This window comes from Oncorhynchus kisutch, linkage group LG6 (assembly GCF_002021735.2).
Source record: "Oncorhynchus kisutch isolate 150728-3 linkage group LG6, Okis_V2, whole genome shotgun sequence".
Classification (NCBI taxonomy): Eukaryota; Metazoa; Chordata; class Actinopteri; order Salmoniformes; family Salmonidae; genus Oncorhynchus; species Oncorhynchus kisutch.
The window spans coordinates 77,988,343-78,009,740 of record NC_034179.2 but is presented as its reverse complement, the minus strand read 5'-3'; the positions used below and the strand labels follow the sequence as shown (position 1 = coordinate 78,009,740).

The 21,398-nt window shown below is 42.5% G+C and overlaps 1 pseudogene; it reads right to left on the bottom strand.

Moving 5' to 3' along the window:
* Nucleotides 1-1,137: 1,137 nt before the first annotated feature.
* Nucleotides 1,138-20,757, bottom strand: LOC109892002 (cilia- and flagella-associated protein 52-like; annotated as a pseudogene).
* Between the last annotated feature and the right edge of the window lie 641 nt (nucleotides 20,758-21,398).

Sequence of the window (21,398 nt, the reverse complement as noted above, 5' to 3'; positions counted from 1 at the left end):
TCTAGGTTTCTTCCTAGGTTTTGGCCTTTTCTACTGAGTTTTTCCTAGCCACCATGCTTCTACACCTGCATTGCTTGCTGTTTGGGGTTTTAGGCTGGGTTTCTGTACAGCACTTTAATATATCAGCTGATGTAAGAAGGGCTATATAAATACATTTGATTTGATTTGAATCATCTTGTAGCCTCTGGTGGTGACGATGGCTGTCAATCACACCCATGCTGTGGGCATTCTGCACAGTCATCAGCCTGCTAGTCTCAGGAGTGAAGCCACAGATCTTACATCATTCCAGGCTTAAAGAAAACAACACAAAAAGTCAATGACTGGGAGAAATACAAACATGAATGCGTGACAAAGTATTGTTTTTCTTTCATCCAAGTTAAAAATGGCACAACTGTTGTTGCCCAACTAAATCACCGCCAGAGGAATGCATTTGCATTTCCAGACAGCAGACATGGCTTACAATAGAAAGCCCCTGAGTTTCTGCTGCTAAGAAATGGAATGGGAAATCCACCACTGATGATGCTCCTGCCGCCAATCATGAATTCCACAGCGTTGCAGCCAGGTCATGTTGGGCACAGTGATATGTAGCACTTCTTCAGAGGTCTCCGTATGCCACATCAAGATGTCATTCTCAGAACGTGGCAAAGAGCTCAGATGAGCCACTGTGAGATATACATCAAGATATATATGTTAAATTAAAGCACTTATCAGCCCATAATGAATTGATTTAGCTATTGACAATGACTCTGATAAACTTTGGAGGATGTAGTATCTTGCTTCTTAGATTGTTGGCACCGGACACGTAAGTACGTTTTAGAATTTAATTGTCACGTAGAATAACGTTACCGGAATGCACCTGGCGTATATTACCGGAGGCTTTTCCGAGCATGGTTACATGGCATACATTTGAAGGCTAGCATAAGGCAAACACTGTATTGAGTCAATACTGCCATCTATTGGAAAACAATACTTAACATATATATACCAGGTTACCAAATGATTGTGTAGCCCCCTCTACTGGTTTCAATTGGCTTCAAAATGAACAGCCAGTCAAACGGAATCAGTTCCCTATTTGTATTCAATAGGGGACTGACCCTGCACACAAATGGAATGTGATGGCGTATATTATGTGACCTTTTAGCCTGTTGTTTCACTCACATCGTTCACGGCGCTGTTATGGCTGGAGGTGATCAGGTGATGAACTCCTCTTTGAAGTCAGTGTAGCTGAAATGGAAGATCTGTGTTGCCTCTGTGCCCACAAAGAACTGGTGACCATCACCACGGGGCGCAATGGATGTCACCCCTTTCCAGCTGAACCTTCCTGCCAAAGAATACATGTACAGGTAGTGTTCATTGAGTAGTACAGTGGTGTATTAGATGCTTTTGGAAGATGCACACAGGAAAGTGAGAGAATAACTATAAAAGTGAATAAAGACCTCCATTCCAGACACTAGACTCACTTGATGTGTTTGAAGTTGGATGAGGATCCTGAACAGAGGGAACGTGCCATCTCCTGAGCCAAGAGTATGTTGCCTGTCTTCATCACAGACTGTGTTCACCCCATGTAGACAACAAGGGGAAATGCATGCTGAGTTCTGTACTGCAGTCTAACTAAGCCAGATATTAAACTCCTCTTACCGTGTAACTTTTTTGAAGCCAGCTTGCTGAACTTCTGTTTCACTTGGACACGGCCCATTAAGAAGCTTGGTCTTGAGACTGACTTTCAGGATATCCCCACTGGTTCCACAGTAGAGATAGCTGCCTTCCTCAGGGATCTGTACCAATAAATAACAAGTTATTCAGGTTGCAAACTGCTGCAAGATTTACTGCAGTATGCTGAGGAAATGACACTCTCACAAAGGGTCATACTATTCACGTGTTTGAATGTTTCAGGGCTCTACAGTGCGACTTAATTTCTTTGTGTGTGCCTACATTTTTCAACATAGGTGCACATGTACTCCTTGTATGAAAGGTCAGCATAGAGCCCTGTGTATAGCCATGTGTTCTGATATTATAATTACCCGAATGCATTTCACAATTGTTTTCGGCTGCCCTGTCTGACATTGTGTGTGTGTAATCTTGTGGGGAAGATCAAGTTCCCAAACGCGGAGAGTGTCGTTACAAGAAGATGATCCAGATTCTTATAGGCCCATAGCTGTGACATTTCATTAGAAGGTGTGCCAAGCCAAAGTTATACAAAAATAGCTCTATTTAGATATACATACTGTTCTGCCCATACGAAGATGCTGTCACTTGTGTTGGAGTATTGCAGAGTAAGGCAGGGACCACCACTGTGTGGGCTGAGGCCGGGCTTCCACAAATGGCTTCTCTGTTTTCTATTTTACACACCACTATCTGGAAATTACAGAAACACACAGTTATTCAGTTAAAATGTATGAATACACCTATTTGTAACTACTATATTATAACAGAGGATCTGAGTCAAATGTCAGTATTTCACAAAGTTTGACAAAACCTGCCATCATCCTGGCCCCCAAGGGTCACCATGTACTTGACATTAAGGGGAGAAGGCCAATCCTCCCACTTAAGCTTTGTGGAGCTGCAGGTGAGCATATATTCTTCTCATGGCAAAGTCCCATATTAAAACATCATCCTGTTCAAAGAATGATAAAGGCCAGCTAATTATCTTTCATAACAGTTTTCTGCCCATCCATTTTTCTTTCATCTTTGCATTAGTCCATTACCTTGAAGCCCATGAAAGTGACCTGACCATGAGGCAACATACTTTCCACGTTTGGACACAGTGACACAGGAGACGTTGTTGGTGTGGCCATTCATAAACTCCTGTTTCTTTTTGTTAGGATTTTGAGGATGATATTGCAGCCCAGTGGATAGATAAGGTGCTCTCTGTTAGAGTTTACTTTTACACCAAAGATTACATGACCTGGTAAACAAAAGACACACAGTGCATTTTGGGTAATGTGTTTGACTGAGAAAATCATCAACTGAAAATTGGCTAGCTGGCTAGCTGCTGATTCGTTTTATGTCGGCATTTGGGCATGCCGTTTTGGGAAAACTTTTTTTTAGACGAGATCTTCCCATTCTAAATCAACTAATATGGTAGCTTTATGACTTAAAATATTTTTTTACCATTATTATAACTTTGTGCAACCACTAGGAGTAGTAACACCAATGATGATAAGAGCAATGCGACATTTGAGGTAAATTAGGATTTTCCTGAAATGGATGCCACAAATGCTGAAATCTAAGGTCATTAATCCTTTAAAAATAATGTATCATTTTGAGGTCAGTTAAATTTCAGGCCAGTCAAGTTCTTCCACACCATTTCTATATGAACCTAGCTTTGTGCACGGGGCATTGTCATGCTGAAACAGGAAAGGGCCTTCCCAAAACTGTTGCCACAGAGTTGGAAGCACAGAATCGTCTAGAATGTAATTGTATGCTGTAGTGTTAAGATTTCCCTTCACTGGAACTAAGGGGCCTAGCCCAAACCATTATTCCTCCTCTCCCAAAATGTACAGTTGGCACTATGCATTCGGGCAAGTAGCATTCTCGTGGCATCCGCCAAACCCAGATTCATCCATCGGACTCTAAGATGCTGAAGCGTGATTCATCACTCCAGATAACACGTTTCCACTGTTCCAGAGTCCAAGGGTGGCAAGCTTTACACCACACCAGCCGACACTTGGCATTGCGCATGGATATCTTAGGCCATGGAAACCCATTTAATGAGTTTCCAGTTTAGACCAGTTTGGAACTCGGTAGTGAGTGTTGCAACCGAGGACAGACTATTTTTATGGGCATGCCCCAGCATTTGGCAGTCCCGTTCTGTGAGCTTGTGTGGCCTACCACTTTGTGGCTGAGCCGTTGTTTTTCCTAGATGTTTTCACTTCAAAATAACAGCACTTACAGTTGACCGGAGCAGCTCTAGCAGGGCAGAAATTTGATGAACTGACTTGTTGGAAAGGTGGTATCCTGTGATGGTGCCACGTTGAAAGTCACTGAGCTCTTCAGTAAGGCCATTCTCCTGGCAATGTTTGTCTATGGAGATTGCATGGCTTTGTGCTCGATTTTCTACACCTGTCAGCAACAGGTGTGGCTGAAATGTATATCTGCACAGTATGTTCGTGTATGGTTCTCATGATTTAGGATTGGGTGTTGAGGGACCACTTGTCACATTGTCCAAGGTGTGTTTGTGTTGTGGTAAACAATGCATTTTCTGTCCAGATAAGATAGTGATACAGCTTTGAAAAAGACCTACCACTGACCAAATGTTTTTGTTTTCCAGTCCAACAGGAGTGTATCCCTGAGGCCATCCGATGCATCGACCTCCTGTGCCAGTGTGATCCGAGTGCGAGATTCCAGGTGTAGGGACTACAGCAGATCGAGAATGTGGACGGACAAGTTAGTAACTCATCAAATGTGATAAAACATTGAATTTTGAGATCTTGTCTCCCCTTTATCCCATGTTTTAGACATAAGGCGTGACATGCAGGACATCTTCAGGCACCCCCTATGAGAAACAGTACACGATGTTCAATGCCTCCCTCGGCAAGGAGATCTACCGGAAGTGATGTCTCTCCGATCCTTAGATGTACTCTCTCTCTCTCTTGCTGTCTCTCTAGTTAAGCAGTCCAGAGGATTTTCTTAGGGTTAGTCCTATCGAATTATACTTACTTCTTATTTGGAGCTCAATGGAAACATTGACGTTTCAGGCACGTCCACCATGACACAGTTACAGAATATTCTCACTGAGGTGCATGTTGTGGGCTCAATGTTTTTTCCATACAAACCACAGAAACTGTTTTGTTCCATGAATGCATCTGTTGTACTAATCAAAGAACAGTTAGACATGTCAGTCCCTTTCAGATGATCCCTCAACCACTGTTGGTCCTCTTTAGTGAGCTCACAGCTAATTAACTTTCCTCTTGAGAATCAGAATCAGAAGTACAGTCGTCGCAAGACTTCATCTCTTTCGGGCAAATAGTACCCTAGACTGTCCTGATCATCTAGTTGAGCATTCCAGATAAATCCTCCATCCCAGCAGGAATGTCCCATCCACATAGTGCTAAACACTCATGTGATTTTTTAGCTCAGCATTCTTAGGGAAACATTTGCCACAAGTGATGTTCTCTGTGTTGTAAGAACTCATTGTCCAGTGAGTGAGTGTTGGCTGCATAGTGTTTAGTTAGTAGCCTAGTTGTGGTTCACTTCCACTAGAAGTTCCTTATTATTCCCTCCAGGTGTTTCTTCAGGCTGTTGGGGATGGGCTCAACATTTTTGCCATGCAAACAGCAAAAACGGTTTTGTTCCAATGACTGCACCTGTTGAGCATGACTAATCAGATGACTGACTTGACTTAAGCCCATGGCTCCTATAAGTAGCATAGGCCAGTTGATGCCATTCTCAGTCATTTCTTCCTGTACATCTCTCCTCCATGTGTTTCCAGGTCAGTGTTTCCCAACCCTGGTCCTCCAGTATCCCAACAGTACACGAACCCTGGTCCTCCAGTACCCCAACAGTACACCAACCCTGGTCCTCCAGTAACCCCAACAGTACACCAACCCTGGTCCTCCAGTACCCCCAACAGTACACGAACCCTGGTCCTCCAGTACCCCCAACAGTACACCAACCCTGGTCCTCCAGTACCCCAACAGTATACGAACCCTGGTCCTCCAGTACCCCCAACAGTACACCAACCCTGGTCCTCCAGTACCCCAACAGTACACGAACCCTGGTCCTCCAGTACCCCAACAGTACACCAACCCTGGTCCTCCAGTACCCCAACAGTACACCAACCCTGGTCCTCCAGTACCCCCAACAGTACACCAACCCTGGTCCTCCAGTACCCCAACAGAACACATTTTCATTGTAGCCTTGGACAAACACACCTCATTCAACTCATTGAGGGTTTGATGATTAGTTGACAAATTGAATCGGGTGTGCTTGTCCAGGGTTACAATAAAAATATGTTTTTATATATTCATTCTCGTTAATGACAACATTCTAAAACTGAGTTATGACTCATCTAAGTCTGGTATCCAGGGTAATCTGGTTAATGATTATATAATGTTGATTATGTGGCTCTTTCCTTGTAGAATGTTGACAGTTGTGTAGAACACATTGTATTGCTAAGATGCTCAATCTTTACTTAATAGCTACACAGGATACACTTTATTCCTCATGCTGGCCCTGACCAAACCGGTAAGTTGCCCTCATTATAGCTGCCCTCCTCCACATGGCCAGATTTATAGTGATCTTCTCCCCTTTTAATGCTCATGCTCATCCTCATCCTTGAAAAATACCATGTCTGAAATAGTTGACATACTGTACAAACAATTATCTAGGCTAAGTAAAACAAAATATATTGTTTATCTACTGCTTTGTTAACTAGCTAGCTAGCTAAAGTTTAGTCAGTGGCTAGCTAAGATAGAGAGAAAGGGGACAAGAAGTTCAACACTTTATTCAATTCATTTCAATATAGCACATGGATTCCACATGGATTGGGCACAGAAGGCCTCTGATTGCGCTGGTCTTGCATGGGGTCTTTTCTGTTGCTAATTAGTATTTCGAATTTTTGAGAGTAAATTGAGGCAAATATTGATGAAACTCACCTTGTCCGAGACAAAATTACATGTTTTTAAAATTATTTTTATTTATTTAACCAGGCAAGTCAGTTAAAGAACAAATTCTAATTTACAATGACGGCCTACCCGGTTATTTAATTTAATTTATTTTATTTCACCTTTATTTAACCAGGTAGGCAAGTTGAGAACAAGTTCTCATTTACAATTGCGAACTGGCCAAGATAAAGCAAAGCAGTTCGACACATACAACAACACAGAGTTATACATGGAGTAAAACAAAGATACAGTCAATAATACAGTATAAACAAGTCTATATACGATGTGAGCAAATGAGGTGAGATAATGGAGGTAAAGGCAAAAAAAAGGGCATGGTGGCAAAGTAAATACAATATAGCAAGTAAAACACTGGAATGGGAGATTTGCAGTGGAAGAATGTGCAAAGTAGAAATCCAAATAATGGGGTGCAAAGGAGCAAAATAAAAAAATTAAAAATACACTAGGGAAAGAGGTAGTTGTTTGGGCTAAATTATAGGTGGGCTATGTACAGGTGCAGTAATCTGTGAGCTGCTCTGACAGTTGGTGCTTAAAGCTAGTGAGGGAGATAAGTGTTTCCAGTTTCAGAGATTTTTGTAGTTCGTTCCAGTCATTGGCAGCAGAGAACTGGAAGGAGAGGCGGCCAAATAAATAATTGGTTTTGGGGGTGACCAGAGAGATATACCTGCTGGAGCGCGTGCTACAGGTGGGTGATGCTATGGTGACCAGCGAGCTGAGATAAGGGGGGACTTTACCTAGCAGGGTCTTGTAGATGACATGGAGCCAGTGGGTTTGGCGACGAGTATGAAGCGAGGGCCAGCCAACGAGAGCATACAGGTCGCAATGGTGGGTAGTATATGGGGCTTTGGTGACCAAAAGGATTGCACTGTGATAGACTGCATCCAATTTGTTGAGTAGGGTATTGGAGGCTATTTTGTAAATGACATCGCCGAAGTTGAGGATTGGTAGGATGGTCAGTTTTACAAGGGTATGTTTGCAGCATGAGTGAAGGATGCTTTGTTGCGAAATAGGAAGCCAATTCTAGATTTAACTTTGGATTGGAGATGTTTGATGTGGGTCTGGAAGGAGAGTTTACAGTCTAACCAGAAACCTAGGTATTTGTAGTTGTCCACGTATTCTAAGTCAGAGCTGTCCAGAGTAGTGATGTTGGACAGGCGGGCAGGTGCAGGCAGCGATCGGTTGAAGAGCATGCATTTAGTTTTACTTGTATTTAAGAGCAATTGGAGGCCACGGAAGGAGAGTTGTATGGCATTGAAGCATGTCTGGAGGGTTGTTAACACAGTGTCCAAAGAAGGGCCAGAAGTATACAGAATGGTGTCGTCTGCGTAGAGGTGGATCAGAGACTCACCAGCAGCAAGAGCGACATCATTGATGTATACAGAGAAGAGAGTCGGTCCAAGAATTGAACCCTGTGGCACCCCCATAGAGACTGCCAGAGGTCCGGACAGCAGATCCTCCGATTTGACACACTGAACTCTATCAGAGAAGTAGTTGGTGAATCAGGCGAGGCAATCATTTGAGAAATCAAGGCTGTCGAGTCTGCCGATGAGGATGTGGTGATTGACAGAGTCGAAAGCCTTGGCCAGATCAATGAATATGGCTGCACAGTAATGTTTCTTATTGATGGCGGTTAAGATAACGTTTAGGACATTGAGCGTGGCTGAGGTGCACCCATGACCAGCTCTGAAACCAGATTGCATAGCAGAGAAGGTATGGTGAGATTCGAAATGGTCGGAAATCTGTTTGTTGACTTGGCTTTCGAAGACTTGGCTTTCGAAGGCAGGGTAGGATAGATATAGGTCTGTAGCAGTTTGGGTCAAGAGTGTCCCCCCTTTTGAAGAGGTGGATGACCGCAGCTGCTTTCCAATCTTTGGGAATCTCATGGAGAAGGCTTGGGCGAGTTGCTGTGTGGGGTGCAGTGCTGTTGACCGGGGTAGGAGTAGCCAGGTGGAAAGCATGGCCAGCCGTAGAAAAATGCTTATTGAAATTCTCAATTATAGTGGATTTATCAGTGGTGACAGTGTTTCCTATCTTCAGTGCAGTGGGCAGCTGGGAGGAGGTGTTCTTATTCTCCATGGACTTTACAGTGTCCCAGAACCTTTTTGAGTTAGTGTTGCAGGAAGCAAATTTCTGCTTGAAAAAGCTAGCCTTGGCTTTTCTAACTGCCTGTGTATAATGGTTTCTAGCTTCCCTGAACAGCTGCATATCACGGGGGCTGTTCGATGCTAATGCAGAACGCCATAGGATGTTTTTTGTGTTGGTTAAGAGCAGTCAGGTCTGGGGCTATATCTGTTCCTGGTTCTAAATTTCTTGAATGGGGCATGCTTATTTAAGATGGTTAGGAAGGCATTTAAAAAAAATAACCAGGCATCCTCTACTGACGGGATGAGATCAATATCCTTCCAGGATACCCCGGCCAGGTCGATTAGAAAGGTCTGGTTCTGCTCGCTGAAGTGTTTCAGGGAACGTTTGACAGTGATGAGTGGAGGTCGTTTGACCGCTGACCCATTACGGATGCAGGCAATGAGGCAGTGATCGCTGAGATCTTGGTTGAAGACAGCAGAGGTGTATTTAGAGGGCAAGTTGGTTAGGATGATATCTATGAGGGTGCCTGTGTTTAAGGCTTTGGGGAGGTACCTGATAGGTTCATTGATCATTTGTGTGAGATTGAGGGCATCAAGCTTAGATTGTAGGATGGCTGGGGTGATAAGCATGTTCCAGTTTAGGTCGCCTAGCAGCACAGGCTCTGAAGATAGATGGGGGGCAATCAGTTCACATATGGTGTCCAGAGCACAGCTGGGGGCAGAGGGTGGTCTATAACAGGCGGCAACGGTGAGAGACTTGTTTTTAGAGAGGTGGATTTTTAAAAGTAGAAGTTCAAATTGTTTGGGTAACTCTGCAAGCTATCTTTGCAGTGGATTGCAACACCGCCCCCTTTGGCAGTTCTATCTTGTCTGAAAATGTTGTAGTTTGGGATGAAAATTTCAGAATTTTTGGTGGTCTTCCTAAGCCAGGATTCAGACACAGCTAGAACATCCGGGTTGGCAGAGTGTGCTAAAGCAGTGAATAAAAGCAAACTTAGGGAGGAGGCTTCTAATGTTAACATGGCTATTACGGTTACAGAAGTAATCAAAAGAGAGCGCCTGGGGAATAGGAGTGGAGCTAGGCACTGCAGGGCCTGGATTCACCTCTACATCGCCAGATGAAAAGAGGAGGAGTAGGATAAGGCATGGCTAAAAGCAATAAGAATTGGTCGTCTAGAACGTCTGGAACAGAGAGTAAAAGGAGGTTTCTGGGGGCGATAAAATAGCTTCAAGGTATAATGTACAGACAAAGGTATGGTAGGATGTGAATACAGTAAACCTAGGTATTGAGTGATGATGAGATAGATATTATCAAAACGTCACGCCAAGGTAAGCCTACACCAAACACATACTTAATTTGAAGTGTTTCTAAAATATCCTATGCGAGTAATGAATGGGGGAAAAACAATTGGAACCATTTTCGTGTTTGACCTCTAGGTTTTATGGGTATTATGAAGCATCCACTGTGGAGCTCAATGTGGCCGATCGGTGGCTTCAAAGCCTCAAGGGGCAATAACATAGCATCAGCAATCCATGATTTATGCATATCATTGAGTCTAACGGCAATCTCGCTCCAAACTGTGCATGTGCATCCGTCAAATAAAAGGCAAAAAATGAAAATGAAAACGTGTCAGGTTGTTACTTTCACGAGGATGGGGTAATAATATGTTGAGCTACTTAAAGGAAAACTCCACCCGAAGTTTAGTCTGTTGTTGATTTTGTCCCAAGTGTTTTGCTTGTCAGCTATCAACGTTTCAAAATATGTAGCTTTCAAAATACAGAAATCTGTCCCATATGATGCATTTTGCATCATATGATGCTGGTTTTGCAAGTAAAAATTTGGGGACTACAGTGGCAAGAAAAAGTATGTGAAACCTTTGGAATTATCTGGATTTCTGCATAAATTGGTCATGAAATTAGATCTTCATCTAAGTCACAACAGAAACTAAAGCTTAAACTAATAACAAACAAATTATTGTATTTTTCTTGTCTATATTGAATGCATCATTGAAACATTCACAATGTAGGTTGGAAAAAGCATGTGAACCTTTAGGCTAATAACATCTCCAAATGCTAATTGTAGTTAGGAGTCAGCTAACCTGGAGTCCAATCAATGAGATGAGATTAGAGCTGCCTTGCCCTATAAAAACACTCCAAATTTGAGTTTGCTATTCACAAGAAGCATTGCCTGATGTGAACCATGCCTCGAACAAAAGAGATCTCACTAGACCTAAGATTAAGAATTGTTGACTTGCATAAAGCTGGAAAGGGTTACAAAAATATATCTAAAAGCCTTGATGTTCATCAGTCCACTGTAAGACAAATTGTCTATAAATTGAGAAAGTTCAGCACTGTTGCTACTCTCCCTAGGATTGGCCATCCTGCAAAGATGACTGCAAGAGCACAGATCAGAATGCTCAATGAGGTTAAGAAGAATCCTAAAGTGTCAGCTAAAAACATATAGAAATCTCTGGAACATGCTAACATCTCCACTGACGAGTCTGTGATACGTAAAACCCTAAACAAGAATGGTGTTCATGGGAGGACACCACGGAAGAAGCCACTGCTGTCCATTTCTGCACATCTGAAGTTTGCAAAAGAGCATCTGGATGTTCCATGGCGCTACTGGCAAAATATTCTGTGGACAGGTGAAACTAAAGTTGAGTTATTTGGAAGGAACACACAACACTGTGTGGAGAAAAAAAAGCATAGCACACCAACATCAAAACCTCATCCCTTCTGAAAAGTATGGTGGAGGGAGCATCATGGTTTGGAGCTGCTTTGCTGCCTCAGGGCCTGGACAGCTTTCTATCATCAACGGGAAAATGAATTCCCAAGTTTATCAAGACATTTTGCAGGAGAATGCTCAACAGAAGTTGGGTGATGCAACAGGACAACGACCCAAAACACAGAAGTAAATCAACAGAAGAAAATACACCTTCTGGAGTGGCCCAGTCAAAGTCCTGACCTCAACCTGATTGAGATTCTGTGCCATGACCTCAAGAGAGCGGTTCACACCAGACATCTCAAGAATATTGCTGAACTAAAACAGTTTTGTAAAGAGGAACAGTCCAAAATTCCTCCTGACCTTTATTATGCAGGTCTGATCCACAACTACAGAAAACGTTTGGTTGAGGTTATTGCTGCCAAAGGAGGGTCAACCAGTTATTAAATCCAAGGGTTCACATACTTTCCCCACCCTGCACTGTGAATGTTTACACAGTGTGTTCAATAAAGACATGAACATTTATAATTGTTTGTGTATTATTAGTTTAAGCAGACTATGTTTGTCTATTGTTGTGACCTAAATGAAGATCAGATACATTTTTATGACCAATTTATGCAAATGTCCAGGTAATCCCAAAGGGTTCACATACTTTTTCTTGCCACGGTATATCAGCAATGAAACAAATACAAAAAGTTTGTTTTGGGTGGAATTTTCCTTCAAGACATTTTCCTCAAGTCTAGGTTGTGCCTATAGACTTAAAAAATTAACTAGGAATAAATGTTAACTTCTCTCATTGACTTCTCAAAACCCGGTCTGGTCTGCAGAGTCTGCTTGGCAAGTGTTCCCGGAAGTCTTGTAATGTTGGACCTCTGGGTTTAGAAAATTTAATAATGCAATAATGGCCTCTTGTTGTTGGCACTCCACCATGGTTCGTTGAACAAAGCCTATGGGAAAATGAATGGAGTTTTTGTAGGGTCCACTGGCTATGTGATATTAATCTGGATTTTTTTCTGATCGATTTGATGAACACAGTAATCAGTTCAGAAGAGATGACTAAAGTCTAGTTAGCTAGCAATGGCGTACCAATATAAACAGCATCAAGCTCAAGAAGTGAAACATCTTGTGTATCGCCAGCCTACTGGTAAACATTTATGAAGCACTCTCACTTTGTAGCTTCAACACTGATTGCCAACTAAACTTTTTTCATAGCCATGGAGGTAGCAACGGTTGGCCCAGGAGCACCTCTGTGCATGCGCAGACAAAACGTTTGGACCATATTTGACCCCGTTGAAGGAGAGATTACAATGTTTCAAACCTTTCAATGGACTCAATTTTCTCTCATAATTTTGTCCAATGACTCATGCTGCAATGTGAATTGTGTGATAAGTTTGACAGAACCTTTAATAATATTATATTTCATTTCTATAGCGCTTTAGATTATGCTCCACCATCCAGGCAAGCACACTCTCCTCTGCTTCTCCTTCCATGGCTCCTCCAAGAACAAGAATGACGCAGGTGGGTACATTGGCTGACTTCATAGCTGTCCTGTTTTGCATAATGTGTTTTGACTCAATGCCCCTTGAAGCCTTAACAAAAGTGAGGGTCATGCAAGGGCAGCCACCGTTAGGTGTAGGCGTCTTTATTGGGGTCACATCCGGCTCAGACCACCCAGCTGTGTTGAAGACACCCATTCATGACCATGTGAGCTGGAGCGCAGGCTTGTCTTTGCCATGATGACAAATGAGGGAAAAAAGTCATAATCCTATGACCTTTGGCACCCTAATGAAAGAGCGTATTTTGTGAAAAGCTGCATTTGACCTCTAGGCTCGCATAGTCAATAGAAATACGAAGAACATCGAAGATACAAGACTCACTCCCTCTTTAGAATGTCTCACACCAAAGATTAAGTATTTGGTATAGCCTAATACAGACCTCTTTATGCATAATAGCCTGAAAGACCTTTTATGCCAAATGCCAAACTGTCATGATTTCTGTTTACCCCTCATTTCCTGCAGAGGGCAGTGTTTTGAAGGAAACAATAGGTTCACTGAATTGTTTTTCATTCTGCAGATTTTGTGACCACAGCGTCAGCACAAATCCTGATGAATGAGCTCCCTGCTTGTTATGACTGACATGGGACTGTGGTCAAAGACAGAAGAAGATTGTTGCGGCTTTATGTCCCACCCGGGACGAAGAGGACTAGGTAGAGACACGTATGATTGGTAGTAATGTGTCAGGGACCTTCTCACAATGGTCTCACTGTGATTTTGTGAGTGTCAATTTTAGTGCTCATTGACTCATCCTCTTATATTTATCCTGTCTTTATTTTGATAAAGACAGGTTTGATATTGTTGGATGCAACAATGACATTTCAGTCCAGAAGACAAAACCGGAGGACAGTCAGAACACAGCAATTCCTGCAGATGGATGTGTAAAAAGACAGAAGAGATGTAGGACAATAGGACACCATGTCATCACTGAAATATCTAGATCAACAAAACATAGCCGGATATTAAACTGATCCCCATATAATTGAAAGTGAACAAACAAATCCGTCACACAGACCCCTCAGTTTTAAGTCAGCCTAAACAGTGGTCTAAAAAGCACAGTGTGGGGTCTCTGTGTGCAGTGGTGACGTTACTCATGCTCGAGTAATCCAAGCTTTTTTCCCCTCTGATATCGTTGTTCAAGAACTATTTGAGGAACAGCGTGTTCATTGAAGATTAGCCAGGAAAGAGAGGAGACAGGGCTCCCCCATTCTAAGACATTGTAGTATCCCCCAGCATGGGCAGCACTGAGACATTCTCCTCTGTTTGACCCAGCTGATCGGGGCCTGTCCGACAGCACTCCAGTGTGACCACAGGCTTTAGATTTGCCTGATTGGCTCAGCAGGTCTCAGCGGGTGGCTAATTGGATAAGCTTTTAATCTTCACACTATCGCCGTCCTGCTGGATCAGAGGCACAGAGAGACAGAGATCAGTCCTTTGGTAAAATACTTAGTAAACATTTCAGGGGTGTAATATTCACACTATCCTTATGGACAACAGAAACATGACTACCTAAAGATAACTAACAGTATTCATTCAGATTATAATAATTTCATCTGATTTGGAGACTGTGAGATATGTGGCGGGGTTAAAAACCAACATACTATACTGGCATTTTGACCTCATGTAAGCATATGTTTCGATTGGAATCAGACAATTCAGACAAACATTTTTTTTAATTCTGAAAGGCCAATGTAGACAAGTGTTGAAGGCTCTGTTATTCTACTTGGATTGCCTCAATTTACATAAAGTCCACATACTGTGACATACAGTTGTTTTTACCAAACCACAAATAAACTCTTTCTCATCTGGCCTCAATGACCCTGCACTGCCTGTAGACTGTCATTCCAGCAGGCTTCTATTACACAGCACAGAAGTGTTTATAAAGTATACCCACACAGGCCAAAATACCCACACAGGCCAAAATAGAGTAATTGATCTTTCATACGGGAGCGAGTTGTAATATTTTTATTCTTAAATGCATTTCCAAACAGCCTTCTCCAGTTACTATAGCCATACGTTGTACAGATGTTTCCATATGAATCTGGAGTCCATTCACACTTAGCATACAACCATGCATTACTGATAAATGTTAAAATATCAATGTTGCACAGTGGTGGCTGAACATGTTGGCTCAGGCACATACCAGGGAAGAGGACACAGGGGGTATCTGTGGGTTCCCGTTGGGGTGGTGGTTTGTTGCCAGCTGTTTGAACCACATGTTCAACTTCTCCAGATGGTGGAGATGTCTTCGTGAATGTGTGTGTGTCTGAATGATTTTGTGTGTGTCTAGAGGTCTTCATTTGTACGATCATCATCTTGTCAACAGTGAGCATAACCAGAGACCATCATTTAGGACATGACAGCAGCCTGGAGTAGTAGAGCATAATTTAGGACATGACAGCAACCTGGAGTAGTAGAGCATCATTTAGGACATGACAGCAGCCTGGAGTGGTAGAGCATCATTCAGGACACAACAGCAGCCTGGAGAAGTAGAGCATCCTTCGGGACACGACAGCAGCCTGGAGTAGTAGAGCATCATTTAGGACACGACAGCAGCATGGTGTGGTAGAGCATCATTTAGGACACGACAGCAGCCTGGTGGGGTAGAGCATCATTTAGGAAACGACAACAGCCTGGAGTAGTAGAGCATCATTCAGGACACGACAGCAGCCTGGTGTGGTAGAGCATCATTTAGGACACGACAGCAGCCTGGTGTGGTAGAGCATCATTTAGGACACGACAGCAGCCTGGAGTAGTAGAGCATCATTTAGGACAAGACAGCAGCCTGGAGTAGTAGAGCATCATTCAGGACACAACAGCTGCCTGGAGTGGTAGAGCATCATTTAGGACATGATTGCAACCTGGAGTAGTTGAGCATAATTTAGGACATGACAGCAACCTGGAGTAGTAGAGCATCATTTAGGACATGACAGCAACCTGGAGTAGTAGAGCATCATTTAGGACATGACAGCAGCCTGGAGTGGTAGAGCATCATTCAGGACACAACAGCAGCCTGGAGAAGTAGAGCATCCTTCGGGACACGACAGCAGCCTGGAGTGGTAGAGCATCATTTAGGAAACGACAACAGCCTGGAGTAGTAGAGCATCATTCAGGACACGACAGCAGCATGGTGTGGTAGAGCATCATTTAGGACACGACAGCAGCCTGGTGTGGTAGAGCATCATTCAGGACATGACAGCAGCCTGGTGTGGTAGAGCATCATTTAGGACACGACAGCAGCCTGGTGTGGTAGAGCATCATTCAGGACATGACAGCAGCCTGCTGTGGTAGAGCATCATTCAGGACATGACAGCAGCCTGGTGTGGTAGAGCATCATTCAGGATCATGACAGCAGCCTGGTGTGGTAGAGCATCGTTCAGGACATGACAGCAGCCTGGTGTGGTAGAGCATGCTGAAAGGATTTAAGATGTAAGTCATCAGCTCCCTGCCGACAGAGTAATTAGCTTCTATGACACTAAATAGGACCTTTCTTCCCTATGTGTTACAGTAATGATATGAGTAGTGTTTTCTGCCGATCTAGACTTTGCCAATGAAAATGGAACAGGGCTTTTCCGTAAGTTTTAACATAACAGGTAAACACCACCTACCACAGTGTGCTATTTGAGTGATGAGTAGAACAACAGTGCTCTGTATTTCTTTAGTCTTTTAGGCCTATTCTTTCATATTACATTCCTGATTTGCAAAGCCTCAGGATACCAAAAATAAAATGTGTAATCCTGGTATGACTAGGCTGTGATAACAGCATCTGGCATTGTTCACTTTACTGTTGTTTGCACTTCTCTTACCTTTCGTAGAAAGAGGATCATTTCAACATTGCTTCATGTTTTTCTTCTTTCTTTTTTTTTACATAAGGAAAGAAAACAGGCTGTTACTGAGAATACTAGGAATTTACCATAGACGATGAACAGGCTGTTACTGAGAATACTAGGAATTTACCATAGACGATGAACAGGCTGTTACTGAGAATACTAGGAATTTACCATAGACGATGAACAGGCTGTTACTGAGAATACTAGGAATTTACCATAGACGATGAACAGGCTGTTACTGAGAATACTAGGAATTTACCATAGACGATGAACAGGCTGTTACTGAGAATACTAGGAATTTACCATAGACGATGAACAGGCTGTTACTGAGAATACTAGGAATTTACCATAGACGATGAACAGGCTGTTACTGAGAATACTAGGAATTTACCATAGACGATGAACAGGCTGTTACTGAGAATACTAGGAATTTACCATAGACGATGAACAGGCTGTTACTGAGAATACTAGGAATTTACCATAGACGATGAACAGGCTGTTACTGAGAATACTAGGAATTTACCATAGACGATGAACAGGCTGTTACTGAGAATACTAGGAATTTACCATAGACGATGAACAGGCTGTTCCAGGAATACTAGGAATTTACCATAGACGATGAACAGGCTGTTACTGAGAATACTAGGAATTTACCATAGACGATGAACAGGCTGTTACTGAGAATACTAGGAATTTACCATAGACGATGAACAGGCTGTTCCAGGAATACTAGGAATTTACCATAGACGATGAACAGGCTGTTACTGAGAATACTAGGAATTTACCATAGACGATGAACAGGCTGTTACTGAGAATACTAGGAATTTACCATAGACGATGAACAGGCTGTTCCAGGAATACTAGGAATTTACCATAGACGATGAACAGGCTGTTACTGAGAATACTAGGAATTTACCATAGACGATGAACAGGCTGTTCCAGGAATACTAGGAATTTACCATAGACGATGAACAGGCTGTTACTGAGAATACTAGGAATTTACCATAGACGATGAACAGGCTGTTACTGAGAATACTAGGAATTTACCATAGACGATGAACAGGCTGTTCCAGGAATACTAGGAATTTACCATAGACGATGAACAGGCTGTTACTGAGAATACTAGGAATTTACCATAGACGATGAACAGGCTGTTCCAGGAATACTAGGAATTTACCATAGACGATGAACAGGCTGTTACTGAGAATACTAGGAATTTACCATAGACGATGAACAGGCTGTTACTGAGAATACTAGGAATTTACCATAGACGATGAACAGGCTGTTCCAGGAATACTAGGAATTTACCATAGACGATGAACAGGCTGTTACTGAGAATACTAGGAATTTACCATAGACGATGAACAAGCTGTTACTGAGAATACTAGGAATTTACCATAGACGATGAACAGGCTGTTCCAGGAATACTAGGAATTTACCATAGACGATGAACAGGCTGTTACTGAGAATACTAGGAATTTACCATAGACGATGAACAGGCTGTTACTGAGAATACTAGGAATTTACCATAGACGATGAACAGGCTGTTACTGAGAATACTAGGAATTTACCATAGACGATGAACAGGCTGTTCCAGGAATACTAGGAATTTACCATAGACGATGAACAGGCTGTTACTGAGAATACTAGGAATTTACCATAGACGATGAACAGGCTGTTACTGAGAATACTAGGAATTTACCATAGACGATGAACAGGCTGTTACTGAGAATACTAGGAATTTACCATAGACGATGAACAGGCTGTTACTGAGAATACTAGGAATTTACCATAGACGATGAACAGGCTGTTACTGAGAATACTAGGAATTTACCATAGACGATGAACAGGCTCTTACTGAGAATACTAGGAATTTACCATAGACGATGAACAGGCTGTTACTGAGAATACTAGGAATTTACCATAGACGATGAACAGGCTGTTACTGAGAATACTAGGAATTTACCATAGACGATGAACAGGCTGTTACTGAGAATACTAGGAATTTACCATAGGCGATGAACAGGCTGTTCCAGGAATACTAGGAATTTACCATAGACGATGAACAGGCTGTTCCAGGAATACTAGGAATTTACCATAGACGATGAACAGGCTGTTACTGAGAATACTAGGAATTTACCATAGACGATGAACAGGCTGTTACTGAGAATACTAGGAATTTACCATAGACGATGAACAGGCTGTTACTGAGAATACTAGGAATTTACCATAGACGATGAACAGGCTGTTACTGAGAATACTAGGAATTTACCATAGACGATGAACAGGCTGTTACTGAGAATACTAGGAATTTACCATAGACGATGAACAGGCTGTTCCAGGAATACTAGGAATTTACCATAGACGATGAACAGGCTGTTCCAGGAATACTAGGAATTTACCATAGACGATGAACAGGCTGTTCCAGGAATACTAGGAATTTACCATAGACGATGAACAGGCTGTTCCAGTAATACTAGGAATTTACCATAGACGATGAACAGGCTGTTACTGAGAATACTAGGAATGTACCATAGACGATGAACAGGCTGTTACTGAGAATACTAGGAATTTACCATAGACGATGAACAGGCTGTTACTGAGAATACTAGGAATTTACCATAGACGATGAACAGGCTGTTACTGAGAATACTAGGAATTTACCATAGACGATGAACAGGCTGTTCCAGGAATACTAGGAATTTACCATAGACGATGAACAGGCTGTTCCAGGAATACTAGGAATTTACCATAGACGATGAACAGGCTGTTCCAGGAATACTAGGAATTTACCATAAACGATGAACAGGCTGTTCCAGGAATACTAGGAATTTACCATAGACGATGAACAGGCTGTTACTGAGAATACTAGGAATTTACCATAGACGATGAACAGGCTGTTACTAAGAATAGAGAATGTCGTTATAAAAAGCTGCAGGGTGAACAAAACACATTCCAAATACATTTATGTGTTGCACTAGTAGGGACAGGGATTTAAAACTAGTTTCCAAAACTATATGTCATCCTACAAGTAGACCATTATACTCTGGAATACTTAGGTTGGTCATCATTAAATCATTTTTTTGATTTACACAATTTAATTGTCTACCTAGTCTATGAACACCAGGCAACTTTAACAACAGTAGCTTTTAGAGAAGCATTTAGAAGCTCTGTTGATGAAATAAGACCTCTGGGCTCAGGCTGTAGGTTTAGCTGCATTTGGCCTGGAGAAATATGGAGGGGAGGCTGGGCCCCTGGAGAGCAGGACACAGGGAAGAACAGGATATGTCTTTTAAAATAAATGCTGGGCAGGAGAAGGTCTTCACACAGCCGGACCCTGACCCTGGGACCTGCCACAACGTGAGAAACACTCAGTCCCCATGTGCTGCAGGTCCTGCCTTTAGGGTGGGAAGGTGGTCTTGGTAGGAATGAGTGATGCTGGACTGGAGGTACTGGAGAAATAAACTGAAACACTGAAGTATCTAAGGAAATTGGTTTGGCTGAACTGGTGAGCAACAGAGCTGTTAACTTAAGGTCCAATTATTCTGTTATCTGGCTTTTATTAACTTCCTCTGTGTCTAACTGAGTCCAAGAGTAAGTCAACTGTACTATTCTGATTCCACACCACCATTTCATTGTAATGTAAGCTTGAAGCCATTTTAAAACATCACTATCTGTCTCACATAACTCAACTCTACAGTGGATAAACTCTCCAAAGTGGTTATATCAGTTCAGAAGTACTTCATTCTCTGTGAGATTTGCTCTCGTTATTTTTAAACTCCAGAGGTTATATCGATCCATAAATCACCTGACTCACAGTGCCTAAACGTTCCAGCTTCAGCTTGCCTGTCTGACAATGGAGTTATGACCTGCGGGTGGAGCGGTGAGCGGCGGCCCAATCTCCTCCGGGCCCGCTCCCCTCTCCACGGCACTCGTGTACATATTTAGAAAAGTGTGGGGTGGCGGAACAGTGTCGGGTTGTGGGTCAGTCTCAGTGGTGGGATGCTGCAGTCCCTCAGCACCTCTACTGGCAGCATGATGAGATACTACTGTACTGTAACAGCACAACTCTCTGTGGTCTCTTAGGAGGGAAATACAGTATCTACATGATAAACTCTGGGTCCCTGTCAGCAAGACAGAGACATTTTCATGATTAAACAGAGAGAGGGCTGAGTGATTGTAGAGGCAAGAGTACTGTACTGGGAGTCTCGTTTCGTTTTCACATGTATCCATCTTCTCCAACTATGTGCTTTCGACAATGTTTGGCAGAGCAATGAAGAAGGCTTGTGTGTAACATATCCCTCTTGCCAAGCTTTGGCAGAAATCTCTCATATCCTGATTGTCTGGCAACAGAGCCTGCACTAGTGATGTCATCCACAGGTCCACCGTCTCTTTCTTTCTCACCTCCATTGTGTGGAGTTTCAACAGAACAGATTTGGGCTCGTCCTTTGGCTTTTTCTCTTGCTCCTTGTCCAACTGTTACTCTGTCATTGAGAACAATCTCTTTTGTTTTTCCTCAACCTATAAGCTATGATCGGACAGGATGATGTTTTACTAGTTGGAGATTGAATCATACCTTAATC